The 17,709-nt window shown below is 37.6% G+C and overlaps 1 protein-coding gene across 1 annotated transcript in view; it reads left to right on the top strand.

Annotated features, from left to right (window-relative positions):
* The first annotated feature begins 1,969 nt into the window (after window positions 1-1,969).
* The window catches only part of slc66a2.2.L (solute carrier family 66 member 2, gene 2 L homeolog), a 57,035-nt gene continuing 41,295 nt past the window's right edge, over window positions 1,970-17,709 (top strand). Inside the window, exon 1 of the mRNA XM_041590193.1 lies at window positions 1,970-2,141. The gene's annotated coding sequence lies outside the window, so the exon portion shown is untranslated. The remainder of the gene's footprint in view (window positions 2,142-17,709) is intronic.

The following is a 17,709-nucleotide window of genomic DNA, read 5'->3' as shown; positions in this document are numbered from 1 at the left end:
GAAGTAGGGTTTTTTTATTAAGGGTTTGTTTCTCCTTTAAGGTTCGAGATAGGGTTGCCACTTGCAGCCTGGTTTTTTGAAGGGCTACCCGGGTCATAACTTCCTGCTCGGTTTCTCAAATTTGAAAAACCAGGCAGGATTTCCTATAATTGACCGGTCGCCGTGTCATAGCCCGTCTTTGATGTCACTGCCCGCCACATCACAGCCCCGTACCCCTGCCAGATTACACCAGGTGAAAAGATGGCAACCCTAGTTTGCGTTGTTTTTTACTTGAAAATTCGAGTATTTTTTGGTCAAAAATCCCATTTTCGGGTTAAAAAAAAAACTTGAATATTCGACATGTATTATACCTCGACCCTGGAAATAGCTAGAATCTGAAACTACACCATTTAAAACCTGTGGAGGTTCTTTAGAAGTCAATGGCAGAGGTTCCTGGAACCATTTGAAGAGGTTAACAGTCTGTTTGATGTTCAAGGTTTTTTGGAGGGTTTTTCCCGAAAACTTAATCAATTTGAGTTTTCGGGTTGCAGGACTCTAACTTGCAGAATCAGGTTTTTGCCATAAAGGGGTTGTTCACCTTCCAAACACTTTTTCAGTTGAGTTGTTTTCAGATTGCTCTCCAGAAATAAAGACTTTTTTCAATTGCTTTCCATTTTTTATTTTTTACAAAAAGTTTACAGTTGAATGTTTCTGTCGATGGCATCACATTTTGAAGGATTTGTTTTACAGGATACTCATGGCCCTTGTGTATTTCATACTTATAATAAACAAGAGCTGTGAATATTCTGTAAATTATAGCCTTATATACGGTGCTTAGTTATGTCATCAGTTATAATCACTGCTTAGTGATGTACTTTCTGTCACATGACTCCCTGAATCTTGTGTATTTTAATAAAGTACATCCTGCTGAAAAATATGAGGATATTACAAGTCATCTGGGTGTAAAACAACTTTGGCCTCATGCTTTTCTATGGTCTTGAATCTCCTGGGAGGTTGATAATATCATTATATTTTACAAAATGGGGTACTTTATTCACTATATTAACAAATATTTAAAAAGCACCAACATATTTCTCTCCTCTGTACAATAGAAGGGTACATACTGACAGATAGAAGAGGTAAAGAGAACCTTGCTTGGTAGAAAATCTTGTGTATTATAAAAAGTATTCCCTATTGAAAAATATGAGGCTGTTAAAAGTTACCTCTGTGTTCCAAGACATGAAACTCCTTGGTAGCTTATAATATTCTTATATTTTACAAAATGGGATACTTTATTCACTATATTAAGAAATATTTTAAAAGCACCAACATATTTTTCGGTCCTGTACAATAGAAGGGTACATGCTGACAGATAGTAGAGGCAAAGGGAGCCTACTTTGTTAGAGTTTACAGTTTAAAAGGAGAAGAAGGTGTAAGACACATGGGAAATTTTGTTGGGTAGTGCAGTAATCTCTGTATTTGGTTGTACGGTCATGTTTTTCTATGCTTAAAAATAGATTAAAAGCTCCATTCAATGGGGGTGCCACATGTTCAGGGCACTAGCAAGCATGCAATTTTTAACAAAAGACTTTAACAAAAAAGCTGGATTTTCAACTCTACTGCGCATATGTCGGCCACTGGATTCTAAAGAAAGAAGGAAGAGGATCACTCACTCGCAAGTGCCCTAGGCTGGTGCAGTTTTCTGCTAACAGGAGCACCGGTCTGGGGTATCAGGTAAGTCATTACAATCCTTGGAGTGCCATAACATTTGGCACCCCCCTTCGATTGGATCTTTCAATCTCCTTAAAGTGGTCTGTCTGCATTCATTGAAGCACTGTACTCAGTATGTGCAGCAATATTTAAATCACATTTCAATGACATCTGCCCAGATCACTCTTTAACGCTAAATATAGCCTATGTAAATCAAGCCAACCCTTCTTAACACTGATTTCTGCTCCTAAGCATTCACCACACAGAAAACAACTGCTCTTGATTAAATCGAGACACTAAATGTGCCCATTTGGAAACAATTCAGACCTGTCATGCTAACAATGCATTGGGGCATACTTTACAAGGACATTTCTGAAGGATTCCTACTTTTCCTGTCCGCATACGGTCCAGTATACTGTAAATACAGTAGTTTCAAGCTTCTTATGAACACAGTATGTATTTTCCTGGTATATTTTGCTACTTCTGTTCAGTCCAGTAACCTGTCTGCATGGCATGGTAAGCTATTTTTATTAGGGAATGGGATTTAAAAGGTGTTTATTGACCTTTTAAGAAAGACTGAGTACATCAATGCCAACATCATTAACTAAAACTATGATAGTACAGTATTAATAAAGTGTTATTACATTTTGGCCTTTGAATATCAATATTTGATATTAAGGAGGTTATTTATCAAAGGTCGAATGTTACAGTTTTTTATACCTCAAATTAACTCACAACTCCAATGGTTTCATATTTAAGAAAAAATTTGATTCAGCTAGTTTGAGTTTTCGGGCAAAACCCTCCAAAAAAAATTGAACACCATGAAGGCTATTAACATCTTGATATGGCTCAAGGGACCTTTGCCATTGACTCCTACATGACCTTGACAGGTTTTACATGGTGTATTTTTGTATTCAAGCTATTTCCAGGGTCAGGGTATAATACATCTCCAAAAATTCCATTTAAAAAAAACAAACAAAAACATTTGAGTTTTTTTTAACCTGAAAATGTGATTTTTGACCAAAAAAAACCTCAAAAACTTGAGGTTTATAACTTATTTAGTGCACAGACTATTTGTGGTTACCTGGGCATCATTTTGTGTTTATTTAGAAAGTCCTTTATACCAGTGAGGTAATCCTTAGGATTTATCCATCGTTTTTTCTGGGTATTGCTCCACTAGGTTATATATTTTCTATATTATTAAAGTAGCAGTGTATAAATGTTTTCAATATGAGCAACACAAATAGAATGTGTGATGAAAGTACATTCTGCTTACCGTAATCTTTTAATAAAAAAAACGATGTTTATATTTTTATTATAAAGTAACAGTAACAGACTTGTTTTGCTTTCATATGTATTAACTATAATAAGCTGAGTACTGTTGATAAATAAAACAACAAGCTCCCTTCACCCCTTTGATGCACCTGTTTTGCTTTCAGTGTAGCAGTATTATGCAGAGAGATTATCTGATAATTTCTTAACCAAAAAAGTTAGAAACATGGAGTAGCTGCGTTTTCTCTAGTTGCCTACAAAAAACATAGAGTTTTCTTAATTAAAATAATAAGCAAAAAAAACATGATCAGCACAAGCCTTGGTCATTAAAGGAATTGTTCAGTGTAAAAATAAAAACTGGGTAAATAGATAGGCTGTGCACAATAAAAAATGTTTCTAATATTGTTAGTTAGCCAAAAATGTAATGTATAAAGGCTGGAGTGATTTGATATATAACAAGTCAGTCAGAAACTACTTCCTGCTTTTCAGCTCTCTTGGTTTACACTGACTGGTTACCCTGGCTACCTGGCAGTAACCAATCAGAGACTTGAGGGGGGGCCACATGGGTCATATCTGTTGCTTTTGAATCTGAGCTGAATGCTGAGGATCAATTACAAACTCACTGAACAGAAATGTCCCATGTGGCCCCCCTTCAAGTCGCTGACTAACTCAGAGTTATAGAGCTGAAAAGCAGGAAGTTGGATTCTGGCTGTTTTATTAGACATCTGTTCACTCCAGCCTTTATATATTACATTTTTGGCTAACTAACTATATTAGAAACATTTTTTATTTTGCACAGCCTATCTATTTACACAGTTTTTATTTTCACACTGAACTATTCCTTTAAACTCATGCTGAATAGCGGGGACACTGGCCCTTTAATTGTGTTTTCAGCATTCAAATTAAGTGTAATAAAAACAGAATTATTTCCACACAAAAGCATCAATAAATTGTAAGTGAATGTATTGTATGCAAACGTGTCCTTTATGAATGTAACCCAATGCACAAAATGAAATGACATAATTACAGATTTTAAGCAAGCTGTTTCAATCTTCTTAATACCAAATATTAATTTACTGCTTTAGGCAGAAAGGGCAGAGGAGTCTTCCAACAAATACAATGAAGTAGGCTTATAGTGTATTAAAAGCTGTCCATTGTCCATAATACTGCAAAAGCCCTGTCTAAATTAGAGGGGCCAGTATTTGTAATTTTGGAGGTAAAAATGAACCATTATTATTGCAAAAAATATGGTTTACAGGATTTCATGCAGTGGAATAGAATGGTTGGTAGAGATAAGATAATAGCATAATCATTCGTGATGGACGAATTTCTCCCGTCAATTTGTGGCAATTTTGAGGCTTGCTTAAATTTTGACGCTGGAATTAAAGTCAATGGGCGTCCGAATAGTGTTGACGCACGACGGTTTTGATGCAAGCGACTTTTCCGCCCGCGCCAGTTTAAAAGTCTTTGGCCTTATGCTTTTCTATGGTCTTGAATCTCCTGGGAGGTTTATCATATCATTATATTTTACAAAATGGGGTACTTTATTCAATATATTTACAAATATTTAAAAAGCACCTACATATTTCTCTGCTCTGTATCGTACTGACAGATAGAAGAGGTAAAGAAAACCTTGTGAATCTTGTGAATTATAATAAAGTATTCCCTGTTGAAAAATATGAGGCTATTAAAAGTCACCTCTGTGTTCCAAGACAACTCCTTGGTAGCTTATAATATTCTTATATTTTACAAAATGGGATACTTTATTCACTACTATTATTCACTGTTGACGCACGACGGTTTTGATGCAAGTGACTTTTCCGGCAGCAAATTTTTGCACCAGTTTCTTGAATTTATTCGCTGGCAGCGAAACGCGGAAATTCGCTACGAATTCCCGCCTGGCAAATTTATTCACCCATCACTAATAATCATGTGCGTAATGGTTCTTTGTTAACAAATTATCCTCCCTGTGGATTATATGTACTTTAATATGATACCCATGATAATCAAATAACAGGGTACCAGCACTCATTGACTGGACTGTATGAAACTAGCCATGATATCTTAAAAACAAATAAGCTAGCAATAAACTTGATGTTAACTACAGATTCTGCAGCAAGTCAAACAATATTATTATTATGATCATTATGTTTATAAATCTTGCACCTATTCCACTGTAAAATTTATAGGTGTTTATGTACAATAATTGACCAATACAAATGGTTAAGAGGTAACATTAGCTTTAGATCATTTAAAGATTTTTTAATAGTAGCCCATATTTATTAAACATTTTTATACTTTCAGGGGTTTATTTATCAAAGTCCGATTTTATCACAACATTTTCTGCTGCAAACTCCAATCAAATCCACTCGGTTTTTTACGCTTATTTATTATTACATTTTCCCGAAAATTTGCTTTGCGGAAAAAAATAAGATTTTTCAAGATTTTTTCTAATTTTTCACCAGAAAACTCAGATTTGTTCGGATTTTTCATCTGAAAGCTCAGAATTCTTGTGTTTTTTGCCCAGAAAACTCTGAAAGCTTCAGGGTATTGCACGAAACCCAGCACACATAAAAAAATCATTGGGATTTCTCCCATTGACTTATATGCAACCTCGTCAGGTCTGAGATGCCGGATTTTCTGATTCAGACTTTTCCATCCTCGGGGTCTAATAAATTCAGAAAAATTTGCATTTACATTCAGAGTTTAGTAAATAACCCTCTTTGTATTATGCATCAGATGAGCTTGTGGAGTGTTGCTGAATGTTCTTGTTCTTTGGTATCTGAAGTTTGACAAACCCTTTCAAAAGGCGACATCATATTTCTGTAACAAAATTAAAATGATCAATAATAATTCAATATGTGCTTGATGTGTGAGTCAAAGCAAAGGGTAATCAGTTAATCACCATGATGTTGAAGATCCGTCTGAGATGAGAATAAAGTGAATCTAGCTCCATTCACATCACTTTGTAAGTGGGAAGATGTATATTACAATATTTAAAGGGGGTGTTCACCCTTAAATTAACTTTTAATATGATGTAGAGTATTATTTCAGTTTTTTTTAGTTATTTAGCTTTTTATTCAGCAGCTCCACAGTTTGCAATGACCCCAGCAACCATGCACTGATTTGAAAAATAAAACTGGAATGTGAATAGTAGAAGATGAGTAATAAAAAGTAGCAATAGCAATAAATGTTTAGCATAGTCTTACATAGCTCCAGCATTCGTTTAGCTGGAAAGCGTCAGAAGAAAAAAGCAAATAATTAAAAACTATAAAAAAAAAAAATGAAGGCCAATTGAAAAGTTCAGTAGAATTAACCATTCTATAACATACTAATAGTTAATTTAAAGGTAAACCACCCCTATAAGGTTGATGGAATTATGTAGGTTGTCGGGACCATCATTCATAAGTATAACTAATGTAGTTGGAGAGAGAGCGGGCTAAAACCCTTGGGTGCAATTTTACTGAAGGGCGAAGTGACTAACACTGGCGTAAATTCGCTAGCAAAGGAGGTAGACTCTAGCGCTACTTTGCACTCTAACGGCAGGTGAATTTTCACTCTGGCGAATGGACGTAACTGCGCAAATTCACTAAGATGCGGATTTTACTGAACGTTACCTCTTGCGCCAGACTTGCCTTCGCCACCTCAGACCAGGCGAAGTGCAATAGAGTAGATAGGAATCAAAAAAAAAATTGAAAATGTTTCTAAATCCCAAAAAACGCTGGCAACGTTTCAGTTTTTCAGGGTGATAGGCTGCAAAAGAGCATACATTTTTTTTAGGGTACCCGGCTTCCCCCCTACATTTCCTAACGTATGGCACATAAACTATACAGTGGGCTCATGTGTAGGGCAATATAACAACTCTATTTTCTTTTATTAAGGTTCCCTGGGCTTGTGTAATGTAATGTATATGCTGCAACATATACGTTCATTTAAATTGAACTTCCCGCTGTATGCAAATTAGCCAACGCTAGCGCAACTTCTCTTTGATTGCCAAATTAACGCTAGGGAAACTTCGCCGTTGTTTGGCGCCCTGGATCCAACTTCGCATTTTAGTGAATTAGATTGTCCTGTGGATTTTCGCCTGTCGAAGTGTGGCGATGTGAGCGAAGCCGTCGCTGCCGAATTTCCGGAGGTTAGTGAATTTGCCCCTTGGTTGGGAGACAAGCTATTTGGGTGAAAGGTGTTAAAGGGGAAATATACCCACTTTTTTTTACCGAAATGATCCTTCCATTGGCCTTATTTAAAGATGCATAAACAGTATCTGAACTAAATATAAATATTGTTTCATATTCAGACATATTTGATAAACCATTTCCCAACTTCGTCTCCCAACTTAGTCACAGATTGTAATGGGGCTTAAGTTTATCTGCTTTCCATAGTGGGTGGTGCACAGATTCCCTGGAAAGCAGAGGAACTTTAAGCTTCAGAATTCACCACTTCACAATGGAACAAGGTGAGAGAGGGGTTTCATGATACTGTGAGACTAAGTGGGCTAGGGAATTAAATGTATATGCACCTTTTCTACGAAAGCCAAACTGAATGGGTTGTATTTTCATTTACTGGTTTACATGCATCATACAACACATTCCACCAAAAACGACAAAAATTACAAGTTAGACCAGGGCTGGGGGGGGGGGCGCCATCGGGGCTGCTTCCTCAGGGCCCCCCTCTGCCCCCCTGCCCGTTGTTGCCCAGTGTTTTTGCCTTGGCCCCCGCTGCGCCTGTGTGCACAGAAAAGGGGTGCAGGGAGCGGATCTGGCCCAGCGGGGCCCTCGAGAGACGGGGGCCCACCAGGTTTTTTCCCGGTGTCCCACCGGCCCAGTCTGACCCTGAGTTAGACCAACCTGCCTTAAACAAAGCTGAGTTCCGTGTCTTCGAAATCCAATTATTTACAACTGTTTATATTTATAACGCTGCTTCTGATTCTGCTATGTGTTTAATCACTGACATCAACTAGGTACTTTATGAAATGTATATGAAAAAACTCCTACTACCTAAAATGAGAAAACATTGTTTAATTAAGTCTGACTGCAGCGTGATAGTCTGTGCTCATCCGGCTATTTGCATTGTCAAATGAAGCAGAATTCCACTGTATACATGAGTCATTCTTATTCACTGTGCTGTGATAGATAAGGGATGTGTAACATTCATAGTGACAGTCAACTTAATTGGAAAATCCTTGTGTAGTGCGACAAATTGTTTTTAGAATGGTTCATTATATCTTTTTAATTTATTTTAGCCATGCTGAAAGTTTCATCTGCCTCAGTTACTCGTGACATGTCAAAATGCACGCTAATGCACTTGAGCTTTTTTGCGGCCTGGCATTATTTCTGGCACACCGATGCATGTGGTGTTAATAACAGCACGTGCATAGGTTTGCTCGGCTATTGCTATTAGTCTTTTGCTGCTATTTACGCTGTGGTGGGAACCGTGATATCTGATGGTAATTCCAGGGTTCAAAAGGCGCACTTGAGTACCTCTGGGTAGAGATCTGGTAAGAATTCTTGTCTATAAAGGAGAACTAAACCCCCCAATAAGAAAATCCCCTACCTACTACCCTAGATAGCCCCCCCACTCTGCTTTCCCCGGCATAGTTCATTACCCCTGAAAGTGTCCCGAATACATTGCTCACATATCGGTGCAGAGTAAGCTCTGCTGCACTTATGGGCACCATCTTACGGATCTTTTGTCTTCTTCGGGTCCTCTTCCTTCCCTTTGGCAATTCATGGCACTTTTGGCGCATGCACAGTTGCTACTATCTTGAAGACTGCATGCACCAATACAGCTCTCCCTTATAGATGAAGACCGGAGATCCAGAAGATGGCGACCAAGAGCTCAGCTGTGCTTACTGTGCACTGATAAGTGAGCAGTGTATTTGGGACACTTTCAGGGGGAATGTTCAGCGGGAATTATTATTAACATGTATTTATATAGCGCCAACATATTGCGTAGCACTGTGGGAATCAGGTAGGGGGACTATCTAGTGTAGAAGGTGTGGGCTTTTCTTATTTGGGGGGTTTAATTCTCCTTAAAGACCATAGCCAGGGAGGATGTTTATTATCCTTTACTGTTCCTGCAAATTATTGTACATTTTAGAGAGAATATTCCTCATTTGTATTGGTCCATGTCTAGTGGCATATTTACATGATCACTGGCTCGTGGGCACACTTTGTACCTGCCAAATTCCATCCTTACACATCTGGACCCCATGGGGGTTGGACCCAGATGCAATTATGATTATGAAAAAGAAACAATGCACATGTAGGTAATGCTGTTCTTCAAAATTCAGTGAAGTGAACCATGCTCCTTGCATTTGTTTGGTTTTCAACACTGCGTAAAAATTGGAATGTTCTCAGGAGGAGTTGGACACACTAATCCAATATCATTCGTCACACTGTTCACACTCATAGCATGGAAAACTTTGTACTACAAGTTAGGGATCACTTTTTCCACAAATAATGAGTGAAAGTTAATATTTAAAAACCTATATGAAGCATTTTTATGGCAGTAAATATCTTATTTCTTGAGCTGCTCTCTGTGAATGTGCACTGAAATCTCTTGTGAGGTTCTCCTTGAGAAAAGAAATGTTCAGCATGCTATGATATTTATATTGTTTCTTGCTTTAATGCAAATGGTTTACGTTTACATGCCAATATAGTATACTGCGGAGCCAGCCTTGAGTATATGTGCAAACCTAATGAGGTGCAAGTGGACTCCATGCTCCCATGGACCTCAGAAGAATTGACATCTTTTCTGGAAAAAAATCCATATTTTCAGCTTTCTTCCTTATTAATAAACGTGGCATCAAGCAAAGCATGGGTTTTACCAACCAGCCAGGTAAAATAGTGTGCAGGTTTCAACCCTAGTTGCTACAATCCAATACTCTATGTATACCATGTTTGATAAATGGCATTTTTGAGTATTTGACTGATAGGAATGTAAGGTTTTATGGTAAGCAAATGTTTAGCAATGGAAATCAGTAAGTATGGTGTATATTTGTATAAGGAATTCTAATTTGCAGTAGGTCTTCTTTTGTAATTCTTTTTATGCAGCGCTTATGCTCAGAACTTTAATTGTTTGCTTGGGGGATTGTCAAATGCAATTGTTAATCTGATGATTTGTACACAAGTGCACCTATTGAAGCAGGGCTAATTACATCCTAATGGTGGTGGTTCCCACTGTGGGCTGCATCAATTGGCGCAGCAGACTTGCACCTAAAAAAATCAACCGCAGGTGCCATTTTAATGACAAGCACAAGAAGTGCTGCAATCCCTACTCTGACAAAGCTGTGCACAATGAAGCTCGAACTGTAGAGAAAAAAACTCTGCATTGTGGATTAAAAACACAGAAACAGTCCAAAACTGTTCTGTGTACACTACACATGCCATCATCAATGATTCTTTTTAAGTGCCAACAAGACATATTATTTTGTATTAAATGGGCCTAGTCCTAGTCTATGACTTTAAAATCTGATGTCCATATACTTTCATAAAATGTACAAATTGTTTCCTCCTGCGGTTCCAGTGTTACATACAGTAGTGCTTGTATGTATCTGTACAGGCAAGAATGTTACGACTATTATATATATATGTGCTACTTATTGCTGCATTTCTCACACTGCTCCGTAACACTGTTGAGTGACAATTCAATTCTTGTAGGCTATATTGTCAGGCTGCTATAATAATCAATCACAATCTCTGCTTCATTTTGTTATTTGACTTGGCAAACAAAGGATTCTGTACTCAAAATTACTCATTTGAGCTTAATTACACAGTTTCCTTAAAAATAAAAGTTTGCTCAAAATACCTGAGCCATTCAAATTCCGAGTTCAACTGAATCCTAGCATTCACTGTAAAATTAGCGAGTTGCTCTCGCACACCCTGGCCTTCAATCAAAAATAATCCCTGGTGCACAGCAATGGCGGAATCGGCGTCCCACCTTGAAATGACGGATCCAAAGAAAATTCACTGGCACACAGGTACAGCTAGCAGGGTAAACCCTTGCTAATTTATTAAGGGCTGGGACACACTGGGCGATTTGGGGAGATTTAGTCGCCTGGCGACTAATCGCCGCGACTTTCCGCGACCAATCTTCCCCGAATGCCTCCCCTCGCTCTGCGCCTGGCTAAAATGAAAAATCGCCTGCGCTAATCACACGCGGCGATTCGTTTTCCGAAGTTGCCCGAAGTTTCCTCCTGAGGCAACTTCGGGCGACTTCGGAAAACGAATCGCCGCGTGTGATTAGCGCAGGCGATTTTTCATTTTAGCCAGGCGCAGACCGAGGGGAGGCATTCGGGGAGAAAAGTCGCGGCGATTAGTCGCCAGGCGACTAAATCTCCCCAAATCGCCCAGTGTGTCCCTACCCTTAATGGTTTGCAGCATGCAATGTTTCGGGGTAAAGGGGGTTACCCTGAAACGTTGCATGCTGCAAACCATTTAATAAATTAGCAAGGGTTTACCCTGCTAGCTGTACCTGTGTGCCAGTGAATTTTCTTTGGATCCCAGCATTCACTGTGACATTAGATGGATTAGTTTTAGGGGGTTATTTACTAAGCTCTGAATTCCCGAAATTCCCAGAAATCCGAAAAATTTGCGATTTTTTTTTTATAAAATCAGACTTTTAAAAAAAAACACAAATTTTTCAAAAATGTATTAAACCCCGAGGGCTAAAAAGCCAGATTATAAAAACACGGCATCTCAAACCTGTCGAGGTTGCATAAAAGTCAATGGGAACAGTCCCATTGATTTTGGTTTGTGTCGGGGGTTTCGGGTAATTTCTCGATATTTTCAGAGCTTTCGGGTGAAAATGCATGAAAAAATCTTGAAGCGTTAAAAACCCGAGCGGGTTAGATCGGAGTTTGTAGCAGCCGATATTGAGATAAATTCGGACCTTGATAAATAACCCCTTAATGTAAAATATACACTTGTAAGAATAATTGACTTGAGCTAAAAAGGTCCCGGTTATCGATGATCCATTTTAGAGCTGTCACCATGTTAAAGAAAGCTATTATTTTAAAGAACATGTATTTACATGTAAGTGTTATTACGTTATTTTAACTTTGCACTCTGTATGTGGCAGAAACCTATAATCAATCTAATCTGATAGGAACGATTAGGTAAAGACTAAAGTCGCTTTTGTCCTTGAGTTAACAGTGCTCGTGTTGCTTTTACTAATAAAGACACAGAACATCTCACAAACAAAATAGTCAGAATTACATATTTCAGTAATCTTGCCAGTACCCAATTAAGACACCATTAAATGTTTTAAACGCCCACATGCAGAATGAGTAAATGAATTCATTTGGCATCACTGGCACACTCTTAAAAACTTTAGAAGTATTTAATAAACCTGCTGATGGAGGCCAAGTGCAGATTATTTGCCTTCCACAGCTGTGTTTCCATCAGGGCCCTATTAAAGTGAATCTGATGCATCTTTAGGACGTACATTACTCCTGCACAACATAAAGGTCAAACATAAAATGAAGATCTTGTTCGCTTTAATCTCCCATCTGCAGTGACAGAAAAAAATAATATATTTCTAGCAAACACTCCACCTCTTAATCTGCTCTGTCAATTAAATGAATCTAGATAAAACATCAATAATTCAAGTGAGCGATGTATTATTTGCATAATTTGAAGGACTCGGTAGAATCTGGAAACATGCCTTGCATTCTAATAATTAAACTTACGGCCTAATGAAATGATAGAGCCTAGTGAAGTGATAGAGGAACAAAAAAAGAAACTGAAATGATGTCACATCTTTGCACAAGCGCTCCTGTAGATTTGCATTGTGTTAAAATTAGAGCAAATTCTTTTACCAGAATTTGTGAATTATTGGGAGATTTCCAAGACTTCATTGGATTTTACTATTGAAAAAACACTTTATTGCAAAAATGCCCTCTTGGGTGAATGGGGTAATTTGCAAAATGTCAACAAAATCCTAAAATATCTAGTAAATGTGATAAAAATTCAAAGTGAAAAGATTAAAATGCGAGGAATCTGAATACACACTTTGATTTATCTCCCCTATTTATTCGGGTCCACAAAAAGCTAAACTATCATGCTGTATTCTGTAAAGCCAATTATGTATATTTGCTACCCTACAACTCTCAGATAAAATGTATATTACAATATACAGTATTCTGCTTGCCTCTGTAATTCTTGATATAAGATACATTATTTATTTGTTTTCTGTTGCAAGTAATTCTCAGTTTGTCTTTTTTATTTCACATTGGCATAACATTAGAAGCAAACATGTATTGTAAGTAACTGGCTTTTCACTGCCAGAACCCCAATGCTATATACTGTACAATAAAGGCATTCTGAATATCCACTATTTACAGACCCTACTGAGTTCCTCTGGTGCAGCCCTTGCTCCTAGTGTATGTGCAGTGCACTGTTTCTAGGTACAGGGTATTTAATGAACAGGTACATCAATATCTTGCAGACTGGAATTGTGCACCATACTGCAGCTACTCTAACTTAAGTGGCATCAAGGAAGTAGCATAGTAGCTCTTCCAATATCTTATTAGTTATTCTGTTTACACTTATTTGTCAGGGGTTAATCTTGCCATTCTGTGAGCAGACTTTTAAAATTCACATAGTCACATCCTTTTAACAGGAAATGACTGTGCTGCCAATATTTTGGTAGCTTTGTTTACATTTCAGAAAGTTCAGAAATTTGTTTCACTTCTGTTATTACTAAATGCAATATTCTTTCATATTGCCTGTATCTGACTAGGGCTAAAAGGTGTGCTCACTAATTCTATGATGAAGAGAACATGCCTGTCAATACTATACTGTTATCAGCTACTACAGTCCTTAATTTCCCTCTTACTGACTCCTTACTAATTACAGCCTTTCGGAGGGTGTGGAGGGTCACTCCCAGGTGATCTCAACTCCCTGTTGGACTTCTGAGCTACTGCCTTACATCTCTGCAGCACAAGAGTTTAATGAGAGTTCAGCATCACTTCTAGGATTACTCGTGTTAAATCTATACATAATTCCTTACTCTTCAGAGGATCTACATAATATAAGTGTCAGGAATTGGCAGGGGGTGCTAAGGAGGAGAAGGAGGTGGGAAGGCGAGTCCTTCAGACAGGAACTGATACAGTGCTGACAGGAACAGGATGGAGCCGGTGAAGACCAGGACTGGATCAGAGACAGGAGCAGGTCAGAAGTGGGGCAGTGCGGGCAAAGAGACCAGAATTGGTTCAAAGAGAGGACTGGATTAGAAACAGGACAGGAGCAGGACGGGATGGTGCAGGCAAAGAGAGCAGGGCTGGATCAGAGACAGGACAGGAGTGGAATGGGACAGTGTGGGCAAAGAGATAAGGACTAGGTCAGAGACAGGACAGGAGGGGGATGGTGCAGGAAAAGAGAGTAGGGCTGGATCAGAGACAGGACGGGAGCAAGATGGTGAAGCAGCAAAGTCAGGAACAGGTTAAAGAACCAGGTCAGGATGGGGATGAGCCGGATGACTGGAGAGGGAGGACTGGAGCAAGGAGAGACTAGAAGCAAGAACCAGAAGAGTGTAGGGTAGAAACAGGGTAGAAACTATATGAGGCAAGGCAAGGTAAGAGAAGACAAGGCAAGGAGGAGTGCTCAGGTAAGGCCAATGCTCAGACACTGGCAGTGAGTAGGGCTAGCCTTATAGCCCTGATTGGGGGTTTATATAGCCCTGGTTGGCTGACCCCGACCTACCAAATGTGTAAGGCTGTCATCTGTATGTCCCAATAAATTATTTTAATTTTTTATCTTAACTTTGGTCTTTACTTTTGGAGAAAACTCACAACTTCTTGCTGTTGTGGATTTTTGCACCCATGGGCTGGGGTGAACTGTGGGTATTTTTCTCCCTTCATTCATTATTTTTTTATACTTTTTTTCTGTTTAATAATGGTATAATTATGGGCATTGTGCACCAGTTTCTTTAATATTTTGACATGGAGCCAGAAACCCAAAGGTCCCTGGCTCAAATCCCAACAGAGCCTTACAATGAGTAGACATGTTTGTATGGGTTCATAAATGGAAAAATGTAAACATATATTTCACTAATCACATAGCCTCCCTAAAGATAGACACTTTATTTTGATCATCTTAGATCTCAGTACAAGATATTGGAACATAGATTCCAAAGAGGATAGGGCTAAGAAAGCAGCATACAAAAAAAAACATATTGGTTAGGGTGAGAATGAATAAAAGAGCCCTTCTCCAATTCAAGACATGCACTTAGAGCTTTCTTGAAACAGAAGGTGTTCACATGCCTCATGTTATACACATAACACTGCCTTAAACCAAAAATGAGAGGCTTTAACCTTCAGTTAGGGAACTAAAGTTGGTGACACAAATGCGTTCTTTGTTGACTGATTGAATGGCGAATGATATGGACTACAGCAGTCTTTCTGCTTTCAATAAAATTCAGCTTGCTTGTTTTTCTTGAATAAGAAAAATCACCCCATTTATTTTGGAAGAGGGGTGGATTATCACTTTAGAGAAGCCCTAGAGTTGCGTGGAAAGGATATTTATTGAATGAGTACTTTACATATACATTTTGGACAGGGCCCTCTTTGCCTCATGTAAAAGTTATTGTTTTTTTGTATGTACAGCGATGGGTTAACCAGAATGCTCAGGACTTGGGGTTTTCCGGATAACACATCTTTCCGTAATTCTGAGCTTTCTGGATAATGGGTTTTCAATTAACGGATCTCTTACCTGTACCTTGTATTTTTGTAGTTTAAAATATTTTATTTGATTTTCATATTAAACAAATGAAATCAAAATGACAACAAATGTTATGCAGATGAAGAAAATATGTTGCAAAGGAGACAATGGCATGATAGTATCAAAACTATATCATTCATGAAAAATAACAAAAAACAAACTAAAAATTAACTAAGCCAGTGGATGCACAAGTAATAAAAGAAAGAAAAAGCCCATTTATCATCTGGAGTGTCAGATAGGTCATCTAACTATTGAAGAAAGCGCATTATTTGATCGCCAGTATTGGAGTTACAGATTTCAAAATAAGGAGACCAAACTAGCCTAAAAGAATCTTTGGAAATACTTCCTTTAGTTTTAGTTATTAAGGCTTCTTGCCAACTAAGCTGATTCATATAAGAGATGATGTCCGATAATGAGGGGGGTTCCTTTTGTAACCAGAAATTAAATAAAGCTTTCCTAGAAGCAGCTAGAAAAAAGGAAGTCAATAATTTACTCTCATGGGAGATAATATTTGACTTAGGATTTGCAGAAAGCATATTAATATCTAGATGCAGTAAAGCAATACACGGAGATAGTTTAATTTTTATCTTCAGTCTAGAATTCAAAAAATTAGTAACTTCCCTCCAAAAAAGGTTAATTTTTGGACAGGACCATAAATAATGAAAAATTGACACATTAGTCTCGTCACATTTAGGACAAAATGATATAGGACTATTAGAGGTACTTTTAGCAAACATTTTCCCATATCCTAAATGAATAAGCTTAAAGTGTTGTATTCTCCAACTCTCTGCCAAAATTAATTTATTATAAGTATTAATAGATTTCACCAAATCTGAGGGAGACACTTGACATTGTAAAAACTCAGTCCATTTAATGGACGATTTAGATAATTGATGTGAGTCTGTACCATAAATATTCCAACATTTTTTAGATAAAGAGTTAATTGAAATCAAACAGGGAAGTTCCAAAAATTCTGCCAAATCATCTGCTAGCTTGTGGTCAGCTAAAATCAAATAGTTTTTATCATGCAGTAGAGAAAGACCGCATTGACAAGCTAAGTAATAATATCTATCAGATTCATTAAGCTTGTACTCATTTTTGAGTTTTGACCAAGACAATAAAGTTTTCTTATGTGGATCAAATAAGTCTTTAACTAAGACTAGTACATTTCTCTTAGCAGAAAATAGAAAGGAATCAGACTTTTGATAATCTGAGGGTTTAAGTAAGAGCTTTGCTGGCATGAAAGGGGTTTCTGTATAACTATACCCATGTTGAGAGAATAAATGTTTCCACACAAAAATAGAATCACGATAAAGAGGATTCCTTTTAAAGTCACAAGGAACATTTCCCCATTTGCTATGTAAAACAGATAAAATATCAAAGAAGGGTTCTTGAAAGATCTCGATGTCAGGGTTTGTAAATTTATTGCCTTGAGAGATCCACTCAATACAGTATCTAGTGAGGGCTGATAAATTAAAAGCTCTAAAGTTAGGAAGATTTAACCCTCCTAGTTTAACTGGAGCTCTTAATTTATACCTTGTATTTTTAGTGTATACACCCAGTTATTACAGCTCTGCGGAATAGGTTGGTGCTTTATAGCAATAACAACAAGAATAAATATACATTACACTTCAATAACTGCTCTAATATATACTCATTGTTGTTCAGTAAACCATTGCAGCTACAGTCTGTCTTGGTCTAAGTAAAGTACAATATTAAATGGACTATATGGACTTTAGGATATTAAACTGTGTCTATAATGTTGTCTGTGCATACTGTGTGCTGCTGCACTGCCCTTCATACAGTACATAGCAGGGGATTCTGAATGTAGAGAAACTAGAGATTTTCTCTAGTACAGTATGTCAAATGCTCAATCTATAATCTCTGTTTTGAATATATATCCACTTTTAAAGATCAAAAAATTTCTAAGTCTGAGCAACTTTACAACAGGTCTTTATTCTTTTATTATTTGTAAATTCTTTCCCTGTTGATTTAGCCTCTTTCTAACCATAAACCTATAAAGTTT

This window comes from Xenopus laevis, chromosome 4L, assembly GCF_017654675.1.
Source record: "Xenopus laevis strain J_2021 chromosome 4L, Xenopus_laevis_v10.1, whole genome shotgun sequence".
In the NCBI taxonomy this organism is placed as follows: domain Eukaryota; kingdom Metazoa; phylum Chordata; class Amphibia; order Anura; family Pipidae; genus Xenopus; species Xenopus laevis.
The sequence above is the reverse complement of the archived record's forward strand: the minus strand, read 5'-3'. Positions and strand labels throughout refer to the sequence as shown.